The following is a 22,657-nucleotide window of genomic DNA, read 5'->3' as shown; positions in this document are numbered from 1 at the left end:
AAATATGTCATACCCTTTCTATAATACTTATTTGAATAGCTATCAACAATAAAAGAGGTCATTAAAATGTGACCTTATTAAAATGCTTTAGATTTTGTTAATAACTGATTCAGTTTCAACACTCTTTCACACAACATCATCTGATACAATAAATTTACTCGCATGAATTTTTATGTTATTAGTTACAGAAGAGGAGTGAAAAACTACACAGTATAAACACACACTAGTAAACTCCATTTGCCCTCTCTCGTTACTCATATTTAAATATTTGAAAGTAAAATTTCATGCAATGTCAACTTATCTTGCAAGAAAAGTTGTTTATTTTTCCTGTCTTTAAATATTAAAGTTTTGAAATGGTTTTCAATAAATAACAATGTAAACTAGAGGTTCTTATATGATAGAAGATCAAGGACCAAAGGGTTTCTTGAGCGCTATGAAATTATGTGAAATTTATGTGCATATGAGTAGAGGATTCATATCTAGTCTTTTAAATATTCAGAGGAGCCCATGTCTCGAAGTTTGACATTCACAGGTTTACACTAATAAATATTATACATTTAACTATTTTCTTGACTATAAAGTTTCAACTTATAACTTTTGCTGTTATGCAATTGCTTTATGGAGCTTTGGGTATACTATTTAAACGTGCTTTACTTTATCTATAGAACTTCATGCATTCTCTACTGATTTGAGAAAAAGTCACTACCAAGGAAACTTGGCAGTGAGATTGTAGGAGGAAAGAAATGACAGAAATTTTTATTGAAAAGCATCTTCTGTTAGTCAGGCATTGATGTAAGTGCTTTACATATGCTATATAATTTCATTCTGTCAAAGATGAAGCTTGACACTTAAGCAGTAAGGATAGATTTTTTTTTCAGTAATACTATCACAACAGGGAAGAGACTCTAGCATGAACTGAATTTAATTTTGCTGAAACAAAAGGCTGGAGACTGTTGAAAGACAGGGGTGCGCTAAGGGAAAGGCACTCAGGAGGAGTCTTAGTGGGGTTGGTTGATGTGACTAGGCCACCTGGATTTGTTAGTTGGAGTTTATCCAGAGGGGAAATAAACTTCTTTCTTTATAACGGGAGGCAGTGGTGCAAATTGAAACAAGGCATCCCTGGAAGTTAGCCTCTTGTCCTCCCACAGGGACTGGGAAAGGAAGGGTTTTCTTCCTGAATGTTTGCATTTCAAAGAGTTCTTAGGTCCCTAAGGAAATAGTTTGGGGTGGTAGTTTTACATCTCTCAAAAGGCAGAGTAAGGATTTATCGTTTCAAGCTTTCTAAAGTAACTGCTGGAAGAGGGGGTTCAGGAGCCTATCTGCCTGTCGCCAGGTTTTGGCTGGAACAAACAGTAAATGCTCCTGGCATCCTTGAGTTGTCTCTTGCAGGCATTTGAAGGAAGGGCTGGGGTCATCCTAGGGACAGGGCTGCAAACTATTGGAAGCCATGCCAGAGTTTGTCATTTCTTAGTGCAGAGGTTTGGACAGAGTCTTTATGTGCCAAGAGTTCTGAAGTTCTTAATCCACACAACACTTTGGAGAACTAGAGTCAAGAGAGTATTTTTCCTGAGGCTTTGCTGTTAGAAATGCTGAAAATTATCAAGTGGAAATTCAAACCTAGGTATGTCCAGTTCCAAAACTTGTGCATCTTTCTGCTATACCACATCACTTCCACTTAAAATTCAATCAATCTTTACCTCCAGATTCAGAATTGAAGCAGAGACCTTTAGAGTAGTTTTACTGTAAAATGTAAGTCTAACGCACATATACATATTTAACACATAGTAAGAACCGAACACCCAAGTGTTCATTATATACTTCATTATATACTTTATATACTTTAAGAAATATTAGCACCTTAGAAGTTCAATGAGTTCCTATCCCAGACTACAGCCCTGTCCCTGTACCCCAAAGATAATCACACCAGGATTATGCACTATTCATTCTCTAAGTTTTCTTATATATTTTGTCATATATCCCTAAACCATAGATATCTCTAAACCATGTATTTTTTATTTTAAAGATTTACATAAATGGTATCTTACGCACATAGATTTCTGTGATTGTTTCTGTTGTTCAATACTAGGCTTTTTCTGGTCTTATGTATGTTGATACCTTTAATTATAGTTCATTTATTTTTTTGTTGTTGGAGTATAATTGCTTTATAATGTTGTGTTAGTTTCTGCTATATAATGAAGTGAATCAGCTATACGTATACCTATATCCCCTCCCTCTTGGACCTCCCTGCCGCCCTCCCATCCCACCCATCTAGGTTGTCACAGAGCAGCAAGCTGAGTTCCTGTGCTTTATAGCATGTTCCCACTAGCTATCTGTTTTACACATGGTAGTGTATATATGTCAATCCTAATCTCCCAATTTGTTCCACCCTCCCCTTGCCCCCTGTGTCTACATGTCTATTCTCTACATCTCTATTCTTGCCCTAAAAATAGATTCATCTGTACCATTTTTCTAGATTCTACATACATGTGTTAATATATGATATTTGTTTTTCTCTTCCTGGCTTACTTCACTCTGTATGACAGACTCTAGTTGCACACAGTATTTATCCATTATCTTGCCAATGTACATTCCCCAAAGCATAGAACTTTTTTTTTTTAAGTACTTTTGCCTTTCAAATTTAAATTTAAAGTTCATGTAAAGTTGACAGTTTATAATTTGAAGTAAGCTTTCTTTTCTATATACAGAACTAGTCATTTCAGTACCAATTATTGAATGGTCCATCCTTTTCAACTTACTTTGCAATGTTGAAATAAAATAAATATTTTTAAACTATTATAAACATAAATTAATTTCCCATACTTATGTTAGTTTGTCAGCTCTCTGTACTGCTCCATCTGTCTATTCATCTCTTTCTGTATCGTTTGATAAGTGTCATAGCCATTTTCCCAAATTGCTGTTTAGGAGTTACTGACGATTCTTGGACTTTTAGTCCCAAATAAGTTTTAGATTCAGTTTGTTAGAACAGAGTCTTTTTGCCTTTTATTCCCAACAAATGACTTTGTAGTTATTTTGGTCATTGGTGAGTCATTTTTCTTTCAACCCTATCAGCTTTCTTTTCAATAAAATTGCATATATGCTTCACTTACTTCACAGGACTTATGTGCAAATCTAGTAAAGTAATATAGAAAACCTAAACTATATAATATGTAAGGCACCATGAATATTGTTGCTGAAAGAACAACATATTTATTTATTTATTTGTGTGAATTATAAGATACATACCCCTCATGCGCCCAATCTTACCCTCCCCTGCCCAAACTGTAATACAGATACCACTATTTTAATATCAATGGAAGGCCTGTTAGAGCTCATTTGTGCCTATGCAAATTTACCATAATTTTCCCTATGTATTTAATGAGAAACTATCTTTTTAGTTCATAGATTTACAGTAATCTTCAAATTTAAAAGATAGTCGGAAGAAGTCTGTAAGCTATCAATTCACAGGTCAATGGAGAACAACTTAGGTCATCTAAGAATGAGGATTTTAATTAGCATTAAGTTTTCGTAAGGACACAGGATTTAGATTCAGCCTTAATGGTGAACTAATTGCCTAACTTTGGCTAATATGTTTAATCTTTTTGAGTGACAGTTTCCTAACATAAAACAAGGATTGTAATAATATTGACCTCATGCTGTCATTGTGAGAGAGACATGAGATGTGAAAAAAGAGCTTGTATACTTTAGTGTGTTATTTAAAGCATACTAGTAATTATTAAATTGTACATGTAAACTTGCCATGTTGTATGAGTCAAAACAGACTTTAAGTGCCCTAGAGCAATTTGCTTTTGAAAGAAGTCTGGCAAATCTCTTTAGAGAGCAAATAATCATTTTGTAACCCAGATAAATCCATGCAATTTGAATATACAAACTGAAATTCTTGATTAACTATTTTCTTAGGATGATTCCGTTATTTACTCATTCTAAAACAGTTTTAATCTACATAAGTGGGAAACATTTCAGTTTCTGGGTGTAACAAGAAGAATCAATTGAAGCATTAAAAGAATCTCTAGAGACCATGAAACCAACAAATAATTAGGTATTCATCTATAAAACCAATCGTATGTTATGAGTATTAGGATTTGTTGTACTTTGATTTAGAAATTATATTTTGCCTTTTCATTGAAGTTTAACTTATCACTATGAAAATTTCTTCAGTTTAAGAGGCAAGAAAGGTCATTGCTCAAAAAAGCAAATGTACAAATCAATAAATGTTTTCTATTTCATATATGAATACATGAAGAGGAGGGGAGTTAAAGAGAAAATATAGAAAGCATAAATGTCCTTATCTTGCATAACAGAGATTCAATCAATATTGTCCAAAATTGAAATGTGGATTTTAAAAAATGATTCAACTTACTGTCTTTCATAATCATTGTTACTTAAACTAGAAGAACTTGTTAGAAAACAGTATTTCTTGTAAAAAAATCTTTATCTGAAAATTTGTGCATTTTCTAAGATTCTTCTGTTTCTGATTTTCAATATGAATAAGCATTGTTTTCAAGTTTAATAAAATATATAAATTTAAAGAGAGCACAGGTTTAATGTTTGACAGTAATGATATCTAACTATAAAGAATAAATTCACACACTTTTTAAAAAAAATATATTTATTTATTTATTTTTGGCTGCGTTGGGTCTTTGTTGCTATGCACAGGCTTTCTCTAGTTGCGGCGGGCGGGGGCTACTCTTCGTTGTGGTGCGCGGGCTTCTCATTGCGGTGGCTTCTCTTATTGCAGAGCATAGGCTCTAGGCGCGCAGGCTTCAGTAGTTGTGGTACGTGGGCTCTAGAAAGCAGGTTCAGTAGTTGTGGCGCACGGGCTTAGTTGTTCCGCGGCATGTGGGATCTTCCTGGACCAGGGCTCAAACCCATGTCCCCTGCCTTGGCAGGCAGATTCTTAACCTCTGTGCCACCAGGGAAGTTCCAGTTCACACGCTTTTAACAATAAAAAATCATACATTTTCCTTGAAGTCATGCAATTCTGCTAAAGAGAGAATAAGAGAAACAAGACATTAATTTTGTATATATTTTTTTCTGACTTAGTAACTCAATATGATTGTAGTTAAAGAGAGAGCATTCAAGGGTACAACTACTCAGGAAAAGCTAAAATTGAATCCATAGACCTCTGATTTGTTCTTTTGGAATTACTGGATTGAAAATTAGAAATTGTAGAAGTGGAGATTAAAAGACTGAACTCTTAAGAAACATTGCTGGGGGTAGGACATTTAACCTTTATCAGCCAGAGAATGTATGTTTCTTTCAATCATATTATTTTCTGCCTTTTGCTTTACTGTTTACTTTCCATGAAAAGAAACTAAAGGTATATTTTACAACAGGAACAACTGGCAGAGGATGTGCAGGTTCCACCATGCCTATTGCCTATTTATTTTAATAAACTTTATTGAGTTATAATTTACATACAACAAAATGCAACCATTTGATTAGTTCCATGAGTTTTGACAAATGGACCCATATGAGTACCAACCATGGCAAATGAGATAAACAGTATTACCATCTCCCATTTCTCAGTCAGTCCTCTCCACCCTCCTTCAGCCCATTGATCTGCTTTATGTAATTATAGACTTATTTAGCTTTTCTAAAATTTCCTGTAAATTGAACCAGTTTGTATTCCTGAGACTGACTCCTTTTATTCTGTATGTCTTATGTGATTTATTCATGTTTTGCACATATCAATTTGTCCTTTTTACTATTGACCCTACTTTAAAGAATCATACTGCATATACCACATACTGCCCCATACAGCATACTTAGTTTGTCTGTTGACCTGGTGATGGATATTTGGGTTGATTCTAGTTTTGGGCAATTACAAATAAAGCAGCTCCAAACTTCTTGCGTACATTTTTGTGAGGACGTGTGTTTTCACTTCTCTTAGGTAAGTACCTAAGAGTAGAATGGATGGATTATATGGTAAGTGAATGTTTAAATTTTTTTTAAAAATAGGTAAACTGGAAGCTCGTTCCTTTCTTCTCCTCTCGTCTCTTCTCCCCTTATCTCTTTTCTCTCTGCGATGTGAGAACACAGCCTTAAAGTGACTATGGGCAAGCCAGGAAGAGAACTCTCACCAAAACCTGACCATGGTGGCACCAGCCTCCAGAACTCACCAGCTTATAAATCACATTGAAAGTGATTGAAAAAGAAAAGAAAAGGAAGGGACGAAGGAAGGTAGAAGGAAGGAAGGAAGGAGCGAGAGAGGGAGGGAATGAGGAAGGGAGGGAGGGAGGGGGGATAGAAAGGAAGAAGCTTGTTACTAAATTGACAGTAATGCGAGTTGTGCGTGCTCCACATCCTCACGATCACTTGGTTCTGTCCATCTGTAATATGGCCATTCAAATGATGTGTCATGATATCTCATTGTGGTTTAATGTGAATTTCCCTAATTATGGTCTTCTTTTCATGTACTTTTTGGTAATTCATCTAATTCACTCCTTTTTATAAATATTTATTTAAATATTCTTTGTTTCTATATTGATTTATAGGAAATCTTCTGAGTATATGTTCTCTGACAGATAATATATTTTCTCCCAGTTTTAGATTACCTTTCCATTTTGTTAAGAATGATTTTTTAACCAGATTTTAACTTTTGATGAATTTCAGTTTATCAACTTTTATTTTCTGATTTGTGATTTTTGGTGTCCTATCTAAGACATCTTTGCTCATCCTAGTATTGTAAAGATTAATCCTATAATATCCCTTAGTTTAATTTTTACTTATATATTTAGATTTATAATCCTATGGACTTAGTTTTATGTATGGTATAAAATAAAGGTCAAGATTAATTATTTTTCTTGTGAATATTAAGTTGTTCTAGAGAATTTTTTCCCACTGAATTACCTTGTCATTTTATCAAGTTCCATGATTTCTGTCTCCAGTGCACTTTTAATCTAATTCAGGGAAATGTCCATCTCAATTATTGTATTTTTTACCTTTAAAGTTGTAGTTTGTTATTTTTTTATATTTTCCATCACTGTATTCATTATACTCCTGTTTATTACCTTTAAATACTTGAGCATTGAGCATATTTATAATAGCTTCTATAATACCTTTGTCTACTAATTTATCATCTTTTTCATTTCTGTTTATGCTTTTAATGACTGATTTTTCTCATGGTCATAGATAATATGTTCCTACCTCTTTACAAATCTACTAAATTTTTTTCAGAGGCTGGCAATTATAATTTTCACTTTTTTTTTTTTTTTTTTTTTTTTTACTGCTTTTCTCTTCTTTCAAGCATTGGGTTTTGTCTCTGAAGACAGTTAAGTCATATTCGATCAGTGGTTTGTGTTTCTTTTCTTACATTTTTCTTTTTCTTAATCTGTCATATTGAGGCTTAATTTTATGGTGGTGCTTTTTGAGGTGAGAGAGGATAGGTCTAAAGGAGCTTTTATCCCAGGCCCATTAGAAAGGTATGTGCTTTGGGGATTGCTATTAAAAGACCTTTGCATTTATCCTGGTCTCACTACTGTGTCCAGTGGGAATTTGAATGATTCCCTGTCATTTTGTGCTTTGGGTAGTGCATTAGATTACAGCCAGCCAGTGATTTTCTTTCTTTTCTTGAAGTTCAGCTTTGCTAGAACTTGTGGATTTTCACCATATGCATGCATACATTGGTATACATGCAAATATTTATTGTATCTCCTATGCCAGTTTCTGTAGGGTTTTTTTTTTTAAATTTATTTCCCTCTGTACAGCTCCAATCTCTGCATATTCTAGCTGTCTTTACCTTCCCAAATTACTTTGTTTGGCTTCCTCATTCCTGTGATATATTATGGAAATTCCCTCATATAAAAGCTGGGGTAAACGTTGGGCTCACCTTGTTTGTTTTTTTATTCTTACATTTGCAGCCTACCCTAGCTGTTGTCCAAAATATGTAAACAGTGTTTTTTATATATATATATATATATATATATATATATATATATATGTATGTTTTTTTATTTATTTATTTTTCAGACTGGTCTCTGTTATTGCTTCATAGTCAGTGGAAGTGTGCCCATTGCCCTGTAGACAATTACACGAAGATCTATCAGGATGAGACACAGACAATGGGAAAATGTTCCCAACCGTTTGGCAACTGAGCTTTTAAACTGCATAATTAGGGAAGTACCAGCCCTCCCTTTCATCCTTGCCTTTATCAGAGTCCAGGATGTATAATATGGCAGAGCCTGAATTCCTCTCCCATCCTGCCAGCTGATTTATAAGAAAGGACTGCCTTCTCTAGTCAGAGGGAGGCCAAAGATGTGCAATTCCAGTTTTAAATGTGATGAGTCAGTATCAGGATTGACCACACCAGCGTTTATTCTGGTGAAGTTACAGTTCTTCCCTGGTATGATCGTGGCCTAGAATTTAAGGATTGTGACTGACTGAGAATCAGTTGCCTTAAGCCCTGAGTTTTAGCCATTTTCCCTGGGGATTGCAAGGGACCAACTTCTCATCTAAAAGTCAAGTTTGTAGGGGATTAGCTTTGGACAAGTGACCTTGCAGTACATGAATTTTAGAACTAAACTGAGAGAATTTCCAGAAACCTAACATAGGCTATATCTACACAAGACTATTAAAATATCCCAATATTTAAGAATTATACTCTTGTACCAGTTATTTAGTATACTTGCCACGTCTAAATACATTTTGTTTCATTTGCTTCCAAATACTCATTTTATTAGTTATTTGGTGCTGTATAACAATTTAAACCCAAAATTAAAAACTTAAAACAAGAAACATTTATTACATAACAGTTTCTAAAAGTCAGAAATCCCAGAACAGTTTAGTTCAGTGGTTCTGGCTCAGTATCTCTCATGAGGTTGAAGTCAAGCTGTTGGCTGGAGTTTCAGTCACTTGAAAGCTTGACAGTTCCCCATCACATGGGTTTGACCACAAGATGGTAGATATCTGTCCTCTCACTGTGTTAACATGGGGGAAGGAGCTCTCTGGGGTCTCCTTCATAAGTATTAATCCCAGTCCTGAGGGCTTCACCCTCATGACTTAATCACCTCCCAAAGACTCCATCTTCAAACACATCACTTTGGGGATTGGGTTTCAATATATAAATTTTGGGGAGAAACATTCAGTGTATTGCGTTCTGCTCCAGGACCCCCAAATTCAGTCATTTTTGCATGCACAATACATTTATTCCATCCCAATAGCCCAAAAGTCTTAACTCATTCCAGCATTAGAGTCTAAGTCCATAATCTCTTGTAAATATCGTCTAAATCAGATATGTGTGAGACTCAAAGTATGAGTCATCCTGAGGCAAACTCTTCTCTAGCTGTGAACCTGGGAAACGAAACACGTTATGTGCTTCCAAAATACAACAGTGAGACAGGCACAGGATAAACATTTCCATTCCAAAAAGGAGAAATAGGAAAGAAGAAAGAAGTGACAGGTCCCAAATAAGTCCAAAGCCTAGTGAGGAAAATTCCGTTAGACCTTAAGGTTTGAGAATAATCTTGTTTGGCTTGATGGTCTCTGCCCAGTGGGGTGGTAAGCCCCCCGCTCAAGGCTCTGTGGGACAACCCTGCTACAGCTTCCTACTGGGGCCCTGCCCCTGCTGCAGTTCTCTGCCAGGGCCTGTGGCTTTCTCAGTTGTGGTGCCATGCTTGCGACTCTGCCAGGCATCCCTGTCTGTTGAAGCCTTGGTAGAAGCAGCCGTGTCTCCCATGCTCATACACTCTGGGCCTGTGATGGGAGTGGGAGCCCTGGTGATCCCTGAGTCATCTTTGGGGTCATTCTTCCGTTGTCTTGAACAATATAGCTCCTGGCTCCTGTTTAGATGGCTCGTCCATACTAATCTCTTTATGAAAAGGTCACTTGGCCACAACCTTAGTGTCCTCATTTTTTTGCAATGTGGGTAGGCCGAGTTTTCCAAAGTTTTATGTTCTCTTCCTTTTTGCTTAACAATTTCATCTTCTACCTTCTCTCTTCTCACATTTTAATATAAGCGGACAAGAGAAGCCAAGCTCTATCTTCAACACTTTGCTTAGAAATTTCATACAAATACTATATGATTGCACTTATATTAGGCATCTGAAGTAATAAAAATCATAGAAACAAAAAGCTGAATGGTGGTTGGTGGGAGTCGGGGGGAGATGGGGAGTTATTGTTCAATGGATATGGAGTTTGCAGATGAAAACTTTCTAGAGATTTGCTACAACATTATGCTTATTGTTAACAATGTATTCTTTTACATGTTCTTTTACCATAATTAAAAAGAAAAAGAGGGTTTCCCTGGTGGCGCAGTGGTTGAGAGTCCGCCTGCCGATGCAGGTGATGCGGGTTCGTGCCCCGGTCCGGGAGGATCCCACATGCTGCCGAGCGGCTGGGCCTGTGGGCCATGGCTGCTGAGCCTGCGTGTCCGGAGCCTGTGCTCCTCGACGGGAGAGGCCACAGCAGTGAGAGGCCCGCGTACCGCAAAAAAAAAAAAAAAAAAGAAAAAGAAAAGAAAAGGTTTAGTAGATTAAACAAAATAACATGTGATGAGACTGAGATTCAATAAGGTAATTTTTGCTTCTAAGAACATTGCTCTTGGGAATTCCCTAGCGGTCCAGTGGTTAGGATTCGGGGCTTTCACTGCCGGGACCTGCAACCTGCACGGTGTAGCCAAAAAAAATAGCAACAACAACACTGCTCTTTCCATGTAACCATTGCTGCTTCCCATGACATTGTGTCTAATACTAATTACTTATTACTACAATATATTGTTTTCAAAATAATCATTATTTTCTCACAAGAATATCAATTAACATAATTAAGCTAAGGCTAAAGTATGCAGAAAAACATACTACTTTGTAATAGCAGAGATGTTAAAGTGAAAACTAGCAATTAGACTCAGTTTTAGTAGTTGTAATATTTTGTCTTAAGCTAATCACCAAGTGCACATATTTGCTTTGGTGCAGTTTGGAGACTAAATGTGTCAACCATGAAGACGACTATGTTAAGTCAAACATTGTGACTATTCCTTACACGTACTATAAAGTTAGATAATCATATGGGAGATGGGAACATTGAAAAGACTGACCTGAGGGACTGCTCTGGTGGTCCAGTGGTTAAGACTCAGTGCTGGCAATGCAGGCGGCGCGAGTTCAATCCCTGGTCACAGAAGATCCCACGTGCCTCGTAGTACAGCTAAATAAATAAATAAATAAAGTACCCAACTCAGTTGTTTAAAAAAAAAAAAAAGTGCCCTTAAAAAAAAAAAAGACTAGCCCGAGTATTGGTCAAAATTTAAGATATATTTTGCTAATAGAACAATGTAAATTTAATGAGATTATGTGCTTCTGCTATAATAGCACAGAATATAACCAATAAGAAAATGTTTTAAGATGTTTTTATGCCAAAAAAGCAAAGAATAGAGTTATGAAAGAGTTATGGGATGTAAATACCCAAAATCAATGGCTTAATTTCTGGACTCATTTAGAACAAAAAGATTTATTATTTATTTTAGACATAGTTTACCTCACGTGTGGATGCAATATATATAATCCTAATAGTACTGCTATTTTTACCTAATTGACTTTCTTACACACATAAATTCAATACTGAATATGAAGTGTGGAATCAACAGCCACAGGGTGAAAGGTAAGATCTTGGATATCAACTAAGTATGGGAGTTTACATACTTAATTCTGTATTCTCTCTCAGGGTTTTGCTAATTGAAGACAAAGCATTGAAAAGATAATTTTTCACTTGTTCACTTCTGTATCCTGAGGGCCTATAATAGGCTTTGGCAATCAATAAGTTCTCAATAAATACCATTTGAGTAAATGAATGAGTCCTGTCTTAGCCAGCTTGGGCTGCCATAACAAAGTACCATACACTGAGTGGCTTAAACAACAGAAATTTATTTCTTACCACTCTGGAAGCTGGAAATCTGAGATCTAAGTGGTTGAGTTCTGGAGAGGACCTTCCTGGCTTGCAGAGGACCACCTTCTCGCTGTGTCCTCTCATGGCAGAGAGAGAAGGAGCTTGCGCCTCTCCCTCTCTCTCTCTCTCTCTCTCTCTCTCTCTTTTTCTTTTCCTTATAAGAACACTAATCTCATCATGGGAGCCCCATCCTCAAGACCTCACCCACACTTAATTATCTCCCAAAGACCCCAGCTCTAAATACTATAACAGTGAGGGGTCAGGACTTCAACATATGAATTTTGAGGGGATGCATTCAGTTCATAACATTCAATCTGTGCCCCCCCTCAAAATTCATCTCCTTGTTGTGTGCAAAATACATGCATTCCACCCCAACAGCCTCAAAGGTTTTAACTCACTTCAGCATCAATTCTAAAGTCTAAAGTCTAAAGTCCAAAGTCTCATCTAAATATCATATAAATCAGGTATGGGTGAAACTCAAGCTGTGATTCATTTTGAGGCAAAATTACTCTCCAGTCAGGAACCTATAACACCAGATAAATTGTATGATTCCAAAATATAATGGGGGCCAGTCCTAGGATATCCATTCCCATTCTCAGTTTATATGATTGCTATGAAATACATTTATGTTGTTGAATGTTTCAGTAGTTTGTTTTTTCTTATTGCTGTTTGATATTCCACTGGGTGGATATACAGTTTTTAAGCCCTATCTATTTTTAAGATTACTTGGACATTTTCCTATTTGGGGTTATTATAAATAATGTTGCTGCAGATACTTTTGTACCAGTCTTTCAAGAGTGCATGATGCCATTTTTTGTAGAGTATATGCTCAGGAATTAACTTGCTGGGTATAGGATAGATACAAGTATAGGCCAGTACACATTGCCAAACAGAAATCCAGAGCACTTATTTCAATTTACATTCCCACTGGCAATGCTGGAGAATCTTAGTTGTTCATGGTGTTCAGAACTTTGTTATGCCATAAGATTAATTTGAAATATTCTGATAGGTGTGTAGTGGAAATGTGTTGTGATATTAATTCACATTTCTCTCATGACTAATAATGTTCATTTTTATTTTGAATATTCTATTGCAAAGTGCCCATCCAGGTTTTTGTCCATTGTGTTGTCTGTTCTATTATTATTTTATAATTATTTTAATATTACATATGAGTACCTTTTCTTATATATGTATGACCAGTATCTCCTCCCAGGCATGAACTTGCATTCGTCCTTAATATTGTCTTCTGATGAACATAAGTTTTTAATTTCAATGAAAATTTATTATCTTTTAAAAAATACTTTATTGCATTTTGTGTCTTGTTTAAGAAGTCTTTGCTTACTCCAAGGGCATAAAGATGTTCTTCTATGTTCTTTTTTCATCTTAAAGTATTTTTTTAAATTTTATATTCTACAATTGAATATATATTATACATCATCTCAAATTATTTTTTAATGTAAATTTCAAAAAAAGGGATCTAGACATACTGTTTTATTATGCATATCTAATTGCTCCAATATCATTTATTGAAAAGTGATATCGTTTGCCCACTACACCACAGTGTGTGTTTGTTCGTTTGGTAAATATTATGACTGGTTATATGGGGGGTTATTTCTGGACTCACTGTGAGTATATTTTACTGATCTATAATGTCTATCCTATATGAATAATTACTATTTTATACACAATACCTTTTTAATGTCTAGATATTAAGTAGTATAAGTTCTCCAGCATTATTTTCCTTCAAGATTGCCTTTCACTTTCATATAAATTCTAGGAAATGTTAATTTCAACAAAAAGTTCCTGCTGGAATTTTTATTGGAATTACATTATATTACACCTATGGAACAATTTTGGGAGAGTTGATGTCTTAATAATATAGGGTCTTGCGTAGTATAAGCATGGTATACCCTTTCATTTATTTAGGTTTTCTTTAATTTTTCTCAGTGATGTTTTGTAGTTTTCATTGTAGAGGTCTTATGTAACTTTCATTAGTTTGAATTCTAAATAATAGTTGCAGTTTAGTGCTGTATGTAGTACAGGGTATTTTAAAATTGCATTTCCCAATTATTTTCTGATAATACAAAGAAATATGATTTATTGTTATATATTGGTCTTGTAAACAACAACCTTGCTAAATTCATATGTTAATATTAGTAGTTTGTAGGTAGTCTAGTTGTACTACCATGTCATCATTGAATATTGTCAGTTTGAATTCCTCCTCCTAACTCTTTATGTCTATTTTATTTGTGTTATTACACTGGCTAGAACTTCCAGTGTGCGGAGCTTGGAATACGTCACCCCAAAATATGCCACTTTGGCATATTGGTTATATTGAATTAAAGGTACTTAAGAAACAGCCAGTGCAAGAAAGACACTCTGACCCTTCTTTCTCTTCCCGAAAGCAGGAGATAAATCTCCCATGTGAAAGGTGCCCTCCGTGTACCAGGAGGATAGAGGACATTCTTACCACAAAAGACAGAAAATTTAGGGTTGAGAAGGCTTTACAGTCAGCCCTCTGTATCTGTGGGTTTTGCATTCATGGATTAAAACACCTGCAGATGGGAAGTATTCCCCAAAAAACCCCAAATTCCAGAAAATTCCCGAAAGCAAAACTTAAATTTCACAAGCACCAGCAACTATTTACATAGCATATATATTGTATTTATAACTATTTATGTACCACTTACATTGTATAAGGTATTATAAGTAATCTGGAGATGATTTAAAGTATACTGGAGGTTACAGGTAGATTATGTGCAAACACTACACCATTTTTTATAAGAGACTTGAGTATTCACAGATTTTGGTATCTACAGGGTTCCTAGAACAATCTCCCGTGGATCCCAAGGGACAATTGTATGAACAAACATTGTTCATCTAACCCTTATCTTCCCAGTTACTTCTTCACCACTTACTACTCTTAGAACAAATCCCTTTGTCAATTTTTCACAAATTCATTGTTTCTTTGACTAAAAGGTGTAAAAGCTTCCTGCTCTAGTCACTTCTTGGGGTTTTCATTGTCTTGTGAAGGCTCCCTTGTACATGTAAATAATTCAATAAAATTAGTTTGCTTTTCTCTTGTAATCTGTTTTATGTCAGTTCAATTTTTAGGTCCATCCAGAGAGCCATAGAGGGTAGAGCATTTTTCCTCTCCTACAAGGACAATGTTAACTTGAAGTGAGTGAGAGTGGAATTCCTGTTTTATTTACAACCTTAGGGGAAAATTATTTAAAACTTCACCATTATGTTTAATGTTAACTGGAGGATATTTGATGCTCTTAAATCAAGAACCTTAAGAAAATTTATTTATTTTCTTAATTTCCTCAGAAATTTAAAAAATAAACAACTTCTTGAAATTTAGTTTTGTGTATACTGAGACAGTCGTATCAATTTTTTACTTTATTCTCTTAATGTTGTGGGTTTAACTGTTTCTTTTATGTTCTTTTCTATTTCTTCCATTCTTTTTTCCTCTTTGTACTTTACTCTGAATATTGTTTAGTGCCCTATCTTTGAGTTAGCTGAAGTTATATTTTTGTGTGTGTCCAGTCTGCTGTTAAACTCATCCAATGAGTTCTACATATCAAAAATTTTATAGATTTCAAAAACTTGAAATTCTCTTTTTATCCATTTTTTATCTTTTCCTCTATCCTCTTTAACACATTAATGAGCACTAATTTAATAGCTCCTTTTTCATGCCTACTAGTAAGTCTTAATTATATATCAGACTTTGGGTGTATAGGAAATATGACTTTAGATAATTTTATCTTCTAGCAGATAGGGCTCTTTATTCTTTGGATAAACAGAGTAAGAAGCTGATTATCTAAATTCGATGAGCAATTGGGCCAGTAGAGTTTGATCAGATTCTGCCTGCCTCTCTTGCTTGTTCGCTGAGTGTGGGCTTCACACTGAGAGCTTGGCAGCTCCCTCTCTCCTTAGCCCAGTCAGCCCTTCAGAGATCTGGGCCTTTACTCATTGGTCTTCCACCTCAGTACACTTCCAAATTTGGTAAGTCTTTAGGGAGAGGCCATGGTACATTTGCTATAGAAAATTTCAAAAGAATTTGTACATTGTACCATGGGGAAATAGGCTCACATTTAGAGACTTTTAAGTTTTCAAGTTGCAGTGCCAACTCACATCTCTCTGCATTTCTCTGTGGGCCAAGCTCAATATATAGCCTGCATCTAAAACTAGCAAATGACCCCAGGAAAGGAAACAGCTCCTGACAGATTGTTCACATAAGAAAGGCTCTTCAAGGGCTTCCCTGGTGGTGCAGTGGTTAAGAATCCACCTGCCAATGCAAGGGACACGGGTTCGAGCCCTGGCCCAGGAAGATCCCACATCCCACATGCCACGGAGCAACTAAGCCCATGCGCCACAACTACTGAGCCTGCGCTCTAGAGCCTGTGAGCCATAACTTCTGAGCCGGCGTGCTTTAACTACTGAAGCCTGGGCGCCTAGAGCCGGTGCTTCACAACAAGAGAAGCCACCACAATGAGAAGCCGGTGAATCGCAACCGAAGAGTACACACAACTAGAGGAAGCCCACACGCAGCAACGAAGACCCAACACAGCCAAAAATAAATAAATGAAATGAATTAATTTTTAAAAATCTTAAAAAAAAAGAAAGGCTATTCACTCTGTGAAATTTTGGTTCATATAACTCTGTTTTCCTACACAGCTCTATTCATAGTCTTTGAAAATATGATTTGCAATATCTGTGGAGTTCTTAAAATGATGCAGTAGGAGAATGGTCTGCCATTCCTTATTACATTAAAATTAGAACCAGATTTTCTTTTGATAATTTAACCTAATATACCGGATTTGTTTAAATATGTATAAAAATAGACATTAATTTGGCATTAATACAAACCCTGCATTAAGGAGTTTTGAGTGATTCTATTTAATTCATTTTATCATTGTCTCACAATAAAATAATACTTTCTCAACATAATAATGTGGGACATACCAATACAAAAATTGTAGGCTGACTGATTCCAAAATGAATCAACTCCTACAACCACAGCAGCTATTTTGAGCATGGTACCTATCCATATATATATATATATATATATTTTTTTTTTTTTTTTTTTTTTTTTTTCCAGTACACGGGCCTCTCACTGTTGTGGCCTCTCCCATTGCAGAGCACAGGCTCCGGACGCACAGGCGCAGCGGCCATGGCTCACGGGCCTAGCCACTCCGCGCACGGCATGTGGGATCTTCCCGGACCGGGGCACGAACCCGTGTCCCCTGCATCAGCAGGCAGACTCTCAACCATTGCGCCACCAGGGAAGCCCTCCAGCTCCATTTTTTTTCCCTCAAGACTGCTTTGGCTATTTGGGGTCTTTTATGTCTCCATACAAATCTTAAGATTTTTTGTTCTAGTTCTGTAAAAAATGCTATTGGTAATTTGATAGGGATTGCATTGAATCTGTAGATTGCTTTGGGTAGTATAGTCATTTTCACAATATTGATTCTTCCAATCCAAGAACAAGATATATCTCTCTATCTGTTGGTATCATCTTTAATTTCTTTCATCAGTGTCTTATACTTTTCTGCATATAGGTCTTTTGTCTCCCTAGGTAGGTTTATTCCTAGGTATTTTATTATTTTTATTGCAATGGTAAATGGGAGTGTTTCCTTAATTTCTCTTTCAGATTTTTCATCTTTAGTGTATAGGAATGCAAGAGATTTCTGTGCATTGATTTTGTATCCTGCAACTTTACCAAATTCATTGATTAGCTCTAGTAGTTTTCTGGTGGCATCTTTAGGATTCTCTAATGTATAGTATCATGTCATCTGCAAACACTGACAGTTTTACTTCTTCTTTTCAAATTTCTTTTCCTTTTATTTCTTTTTCTTCTCTGATTGCCGTGGCTAGGACTTCCAAAACTATGTTGAATAATAGTGGTGAGAGTGGACATCCTTGTCTTGTTCCTGACCTTACAGGAAATGCTTTCAGTTTTTCACCATTGAGAATGATGTTTGCTGTGGGTTTGTCATATATGGCCTTTATTATGTTGAGGTAGGTTCCCACTATGCCCAATTTCTCGAGAGTGTTTATCACAAATGGGTGTTGAATTTTGCCAAAAGCTTTTTCTGCATCTATTGAGATGATCATATGGTTTTTAGTCTTCAATTTGTTAATATGGCTTATCACATTGATTGATTTACGTATATTGAAGAATCCTTGCATGCCTCGGAAAAATCCCACTTGATCATGGTGTACGATCCTTTTAATGTATTGTTGGATTCTGTTTGCTACTATTTTGTTGAGGATTTTTGCATCTATATTCATCACTGTTATTGGTCTGTAATTTTCTCTTTTTGTAGTATCTTTGCCTGGTTTTGGTATCAGGGTGATGGTGGCCTCACAGAATGAGTTTGGAAGTGTTCCTTCCTCTGCAATATTTTGGAAGAGTTTGAGAACGATGGGTTTTAGCTCTTCTCAAAATGTTTGATAGAATTCATCTGTGAAGCCATCTGGTCCTGGACTTTTGTTTGTTGGAAGATGTTCCATCACAGTTTCAATTTCATTACTTGTGATTGGTCTCTTCATATTTTCTATTTCTTCCTGGTTCAGTCTTAGAAGGTTATACCTTTTAAGAATTTGTCCATTTCTTCCAGGTTTTCCATTTTATTGGCATAGAGTTGCTTGTTGTAGTCTCTTAGGATGCTTTGTATTTCTGCGGTGTCTGTTGTAACTTCTCCTTTTTCATTTCTAATTTTATTGGTTTGAGTCCTCTCCCTCTTTTTCTTGATGAGTCTGGCTAGTGTTTTATCAATTTTGTTTATCTTCTCAAAGAACCAGCTTTTAGTTTTATTGATCTTTGCTATTGTTTTCTTTGTTTCTATTACATTTATTTCTGCTCTGATCTTTATGATTACTTTCCTTCTGCTAACTTTTGGTTTTGTTTGTTCTTCTTTCTCTAGTTCCTTTAGGTGTAAGGTTAGATTGTTTATTTGAGATTTTTCTTGTTTCCTGAGGTAGGCTTGTATAGCTATAAACTTTCCTCTTAGAACTGCTTTTGCTGCATCCCATAGGTTTTGGATTGTCGTGTTTTCATTGTCATTTGTCACTAGGTAATTTTTGATTTCCTCTTTGATTTCTTCAGTGATCTCTTGGTTATTTAATAACGTATTGTTTAGCCTCCATGTGTTTGTGTTTTTTATGTTTTTTTCTCTGTAATTCATTTCTAATCTCATGGTGTTGTGGTCAGAAAAGATGCTTGATATGATGTCAATTTTCTTAAATTTACTGAGGCTTGATTTGTGACCGAAGATGTGATTGATCCTGGAGAATGTTCCATGCGCACTTGAGAAGAAAGTGTAATCTACCGTTTTTGGATGGAATGTCTATAAATAGCAAGTAAATCTATCTGGCCTATTGTGTCATTTATAGCTTCTGTTTCCTTATTTATTTTCATTTTGGATGGTCTGTCTATTGGTGGAAGTGAGGTGTTAAAGTCCCGCACTATTATTGTGTTACTGTCGATTTCCTCTTTTATAGCTGTTATCAGTTGTCTTAGGTATTGAGGTGCTCCTATGTTGGCTGCATATATATTCATAATTGTTATATCTTCTTCTTGGATTGATCCCTTGATCATTATGTAGTGTCCTGCCTTGTCTCTTGTAACATTCTTTATTTTAAAGTCTATTTTATCTGATATGAGTATAGCTACTCCAGCTTTCTTTTGATTTCCATTTGCATGGAATATCTCTTTCCATCCCCTCACTTTCCGTCTGTATGTGTCCCTAGGTCTGAAGTGAGTCACTTGTAGACCGCATATAGTTGGGTCTTGTTTTTGTATCCATTCAGCAAGCCTCTGTCTTTTGGTTGGAGCATTTAATCCATTTATGGTTAAGGTAATTATCGATATGTATGTTCCTATGACCACTTTCTTAATTGTTTTAGGTTTATTTTTGTAGGTTCTTTTCTTCTCCTGTGTTTCCCACTTAGAGAAGTTCCTTTAGCATTTGTTGTAGAGCTTGTTTGGTGCTGCTGAATTCTCTTAGCTTTTGCTTCTCTCTAAAGCTTTTGATTTCTCCATTGAATCTAAATGAGATCCTTTCCAGGTAAAATAATCTTACTTGTAGTTTCTTCCCTTTCATCAATTTAAGTATATCATGCCACTCCCTTGTGACTTGTACGTTTCTGCTAAGAAATCAGCTGTTAACCTTATGAGAGTTCCCTTGTATGTTATTTGTCGTTTTTCCCTTGCTGCTTTCAGTAATTTTTCTTTGTCTTTAATTTTTGCCAGTTTGATTACTATGTGACTCGGCATGTCTCTCCTTGGGTTTATCCTTTATTGACTCTCTGCACTTCCTGGGCTTGGGTGGCTATTTCCTTTCCCATGTTAGGGAAGTTTTCAACTATAATCTCTTCAAATATTTCCTCTGGTCCTTTCTCTCTCTCTTCTCCTTCTGGGACCCCTATAATGTGAATGTTGTTGTGTTTAATGTTGTCCCAGAGGTCTCTTAGTCTGTCTTCATTTCTTTTCAGTCTTTTTTCTTTATTCTGTTCCACAGCAGTGAATTCCACCATTTTGTCTTCCAGGTCACTTATCCGTTCTGCCTCAGTTATTCTGCTATTGATTCCTTCTAGTGTAGTTTTCATTTCAGTCATCTTTGTTTGTTCTTTAATTCTTCTAGGTGTTTGTTAAACATTTCTTGCATCTTCTCGATCTTTGCCTCCATTCTTTTTCCGAGGTCCTGGATCATCTTCACTATCATTATTCTGAATTTTTTTTCTGGAAGGTTGCCTATCTCCACTTCATTTAGTTGTTTTTCTGGGGTTTTATCTTGTTCCTTCACGTGGTACATAGCCCTCTGCCTTTTCCTCTTGTCTGTCTTTCTATGTATGTGGTTTTTGTTCCACAGGCTGCAGGATTGTAGTTCTTCTTGCTTCTGCTGTCTGCCCTCTGGTGGATGAGGCTATCTAAGAGGCTTGTGCAAGTTTCCTGATGGGAGGGACTGGTGGTGGGTAGAGCTGATTGTTGTTCTTGTGGGCAGAGCTCAGTAAAACTTTTATCCGCTTGACTGTTGATGGGTGGGGCTGGGTTCCCCTCCCTGTTGGTTTTTTGGCCTGAGGCAACCCAACATTGGAGCCTGCCTGGGCTCATTTGTGGGGCTAATGGTGGACTCTGGGAGTACTCATGCCAAGGAGTACTTCCCAGAACTTCTGCTGCCAGTGTCCTTGTCTCCACGGTGAGCCACAGCCACTGCCCGCCTCTTCAGGAGACCCTCCAACACTAGCAGGTAGGTCTGGTTCAGTCTCCCCTGGGGTCAGTGCTCCTTTCCCTGGGTCCCAGTGCACACACTACTTTGTGTGTGCCCTCCAGGAGTGGAGTCTCTGTTTTCCCCAGTCCTGTAGAAGTCCTGCAATCAAATCCCAGTAGCCTTCAAAGTCTTATTCTCTAGGAATTCCTCCTCCCGTTGCCCGACCCCCAGGTTGGGAACCTGGTGTGGAGCTCAGAACCTTCACTCCAGTGGGTGGACTTCTGTGGTGTAAGTGTTCTCCAGTCTGTGAGTCACACACCCAACAGTTATGGGATTTGATTTTACTGTGATTGTGCCCCTCCTACCATCTCATTGTGGCTTCTCCTTTGTCTTTGGATGTGGGGTACCTTTTTGGTGAGTTCCAGTGTCTTCCTGTCAATGATTGTCTAGGAGCTAGTTGTGATTCTGGGGTTCTCACAAGAGGGAGTGAGAGCACGTCCTTCTACTCCACCATCTTGGTTCCTAATCTTCAAACTATCTTCTTTTTTTCACTGATAAATACTAGGTGCCTAGAAGTTCTTTTAAAGGAGAATTTAATGCAATGCAAGACAATACATTTGTAAAGGAGACCAAAAGTTTCCTCTTTTTATACAGTGCTTAATTTCATGAAAAGTGCATGAAATTCAAATATATCTTACTCTATATAAAGAAATCCCTCATGAACTTGAAGTAGAAGCAATAAATTGAACCCTTCATGAAGCCAAATTCCCTTATCTTGTAGAGAAGCATCTACGAGTATAACTGTACTTATACTATTACTTCAGTCTTTTGGTTAGTGCTGTGAGAACTCCATTATCCTGAGTGCATTATAAATTTGGATATTTTTTTCAGTTCAGTTACAGACCTAAATTGAATGATTAAAAAGAGATGTAAGTACCAACAATCATGCCTATCATATTGCTGTGAACTTAGCTATTATTTCTTTGATTGATTTCTAGGAGAAATACATTTTCTTGTAAAAATAAATTGATTGAGAGGACTTCTTTAAAAGTCTAACTTTAAAACAACTGCTAGCCCTAAAATTATTACTGACATAACTAATTAAATATAAAATAGACAAGAACCCATTTTACCACCAACAGCTAGGGAAGCATGCCATCTACATGCCATAAATATCAAGACATTTCTCTAAGACATAATGCAGAGGAGGACAGTTTGAAAATGGTCTCAAAGTGTCGATTTATTCAGTTCCATATATAGAACAACATTAGGAACAAATAGATATAGACTACTTTGGCAGGTTCCCACTAACACTTCCTATAGTGTAGAGCTAAGAGGAAAGTCATAATTTATATAATTGAGGATTGTATTTTGTAGTACTTGCTTTCTTCAATGTGGATTTCATTTGTAGCATTTGAAAATAGCAGTCAAATTTCTGCTCTGCCTTCCCACACTTTCACATTTCATGAATTCTCTCAGGTTTTTGAGCATCTGAATAGGAATATCTATTTATGGAGTCAAAATATGTACACACTTTTGTATTC

The sequence above is a fragment of the Orcinus orca genome, chromosome 14 (genome assembly GCF_937001465.1).
Source record: "Orcinus orca chromosome 14, mOrcOrc1.1, whole genome shotgun sequence".
NCBI classification, from domain to species: Eukaryota; Metazoa; Chordata; class Mammalia; order Artiodactyla; family Delphinidae; genus Orcinus; species Orcinus orca.
The sequence above is the reverse complement of the archived record's forward strand: the minus strand, read 5'-3'. Positions refer to the sequence as shown.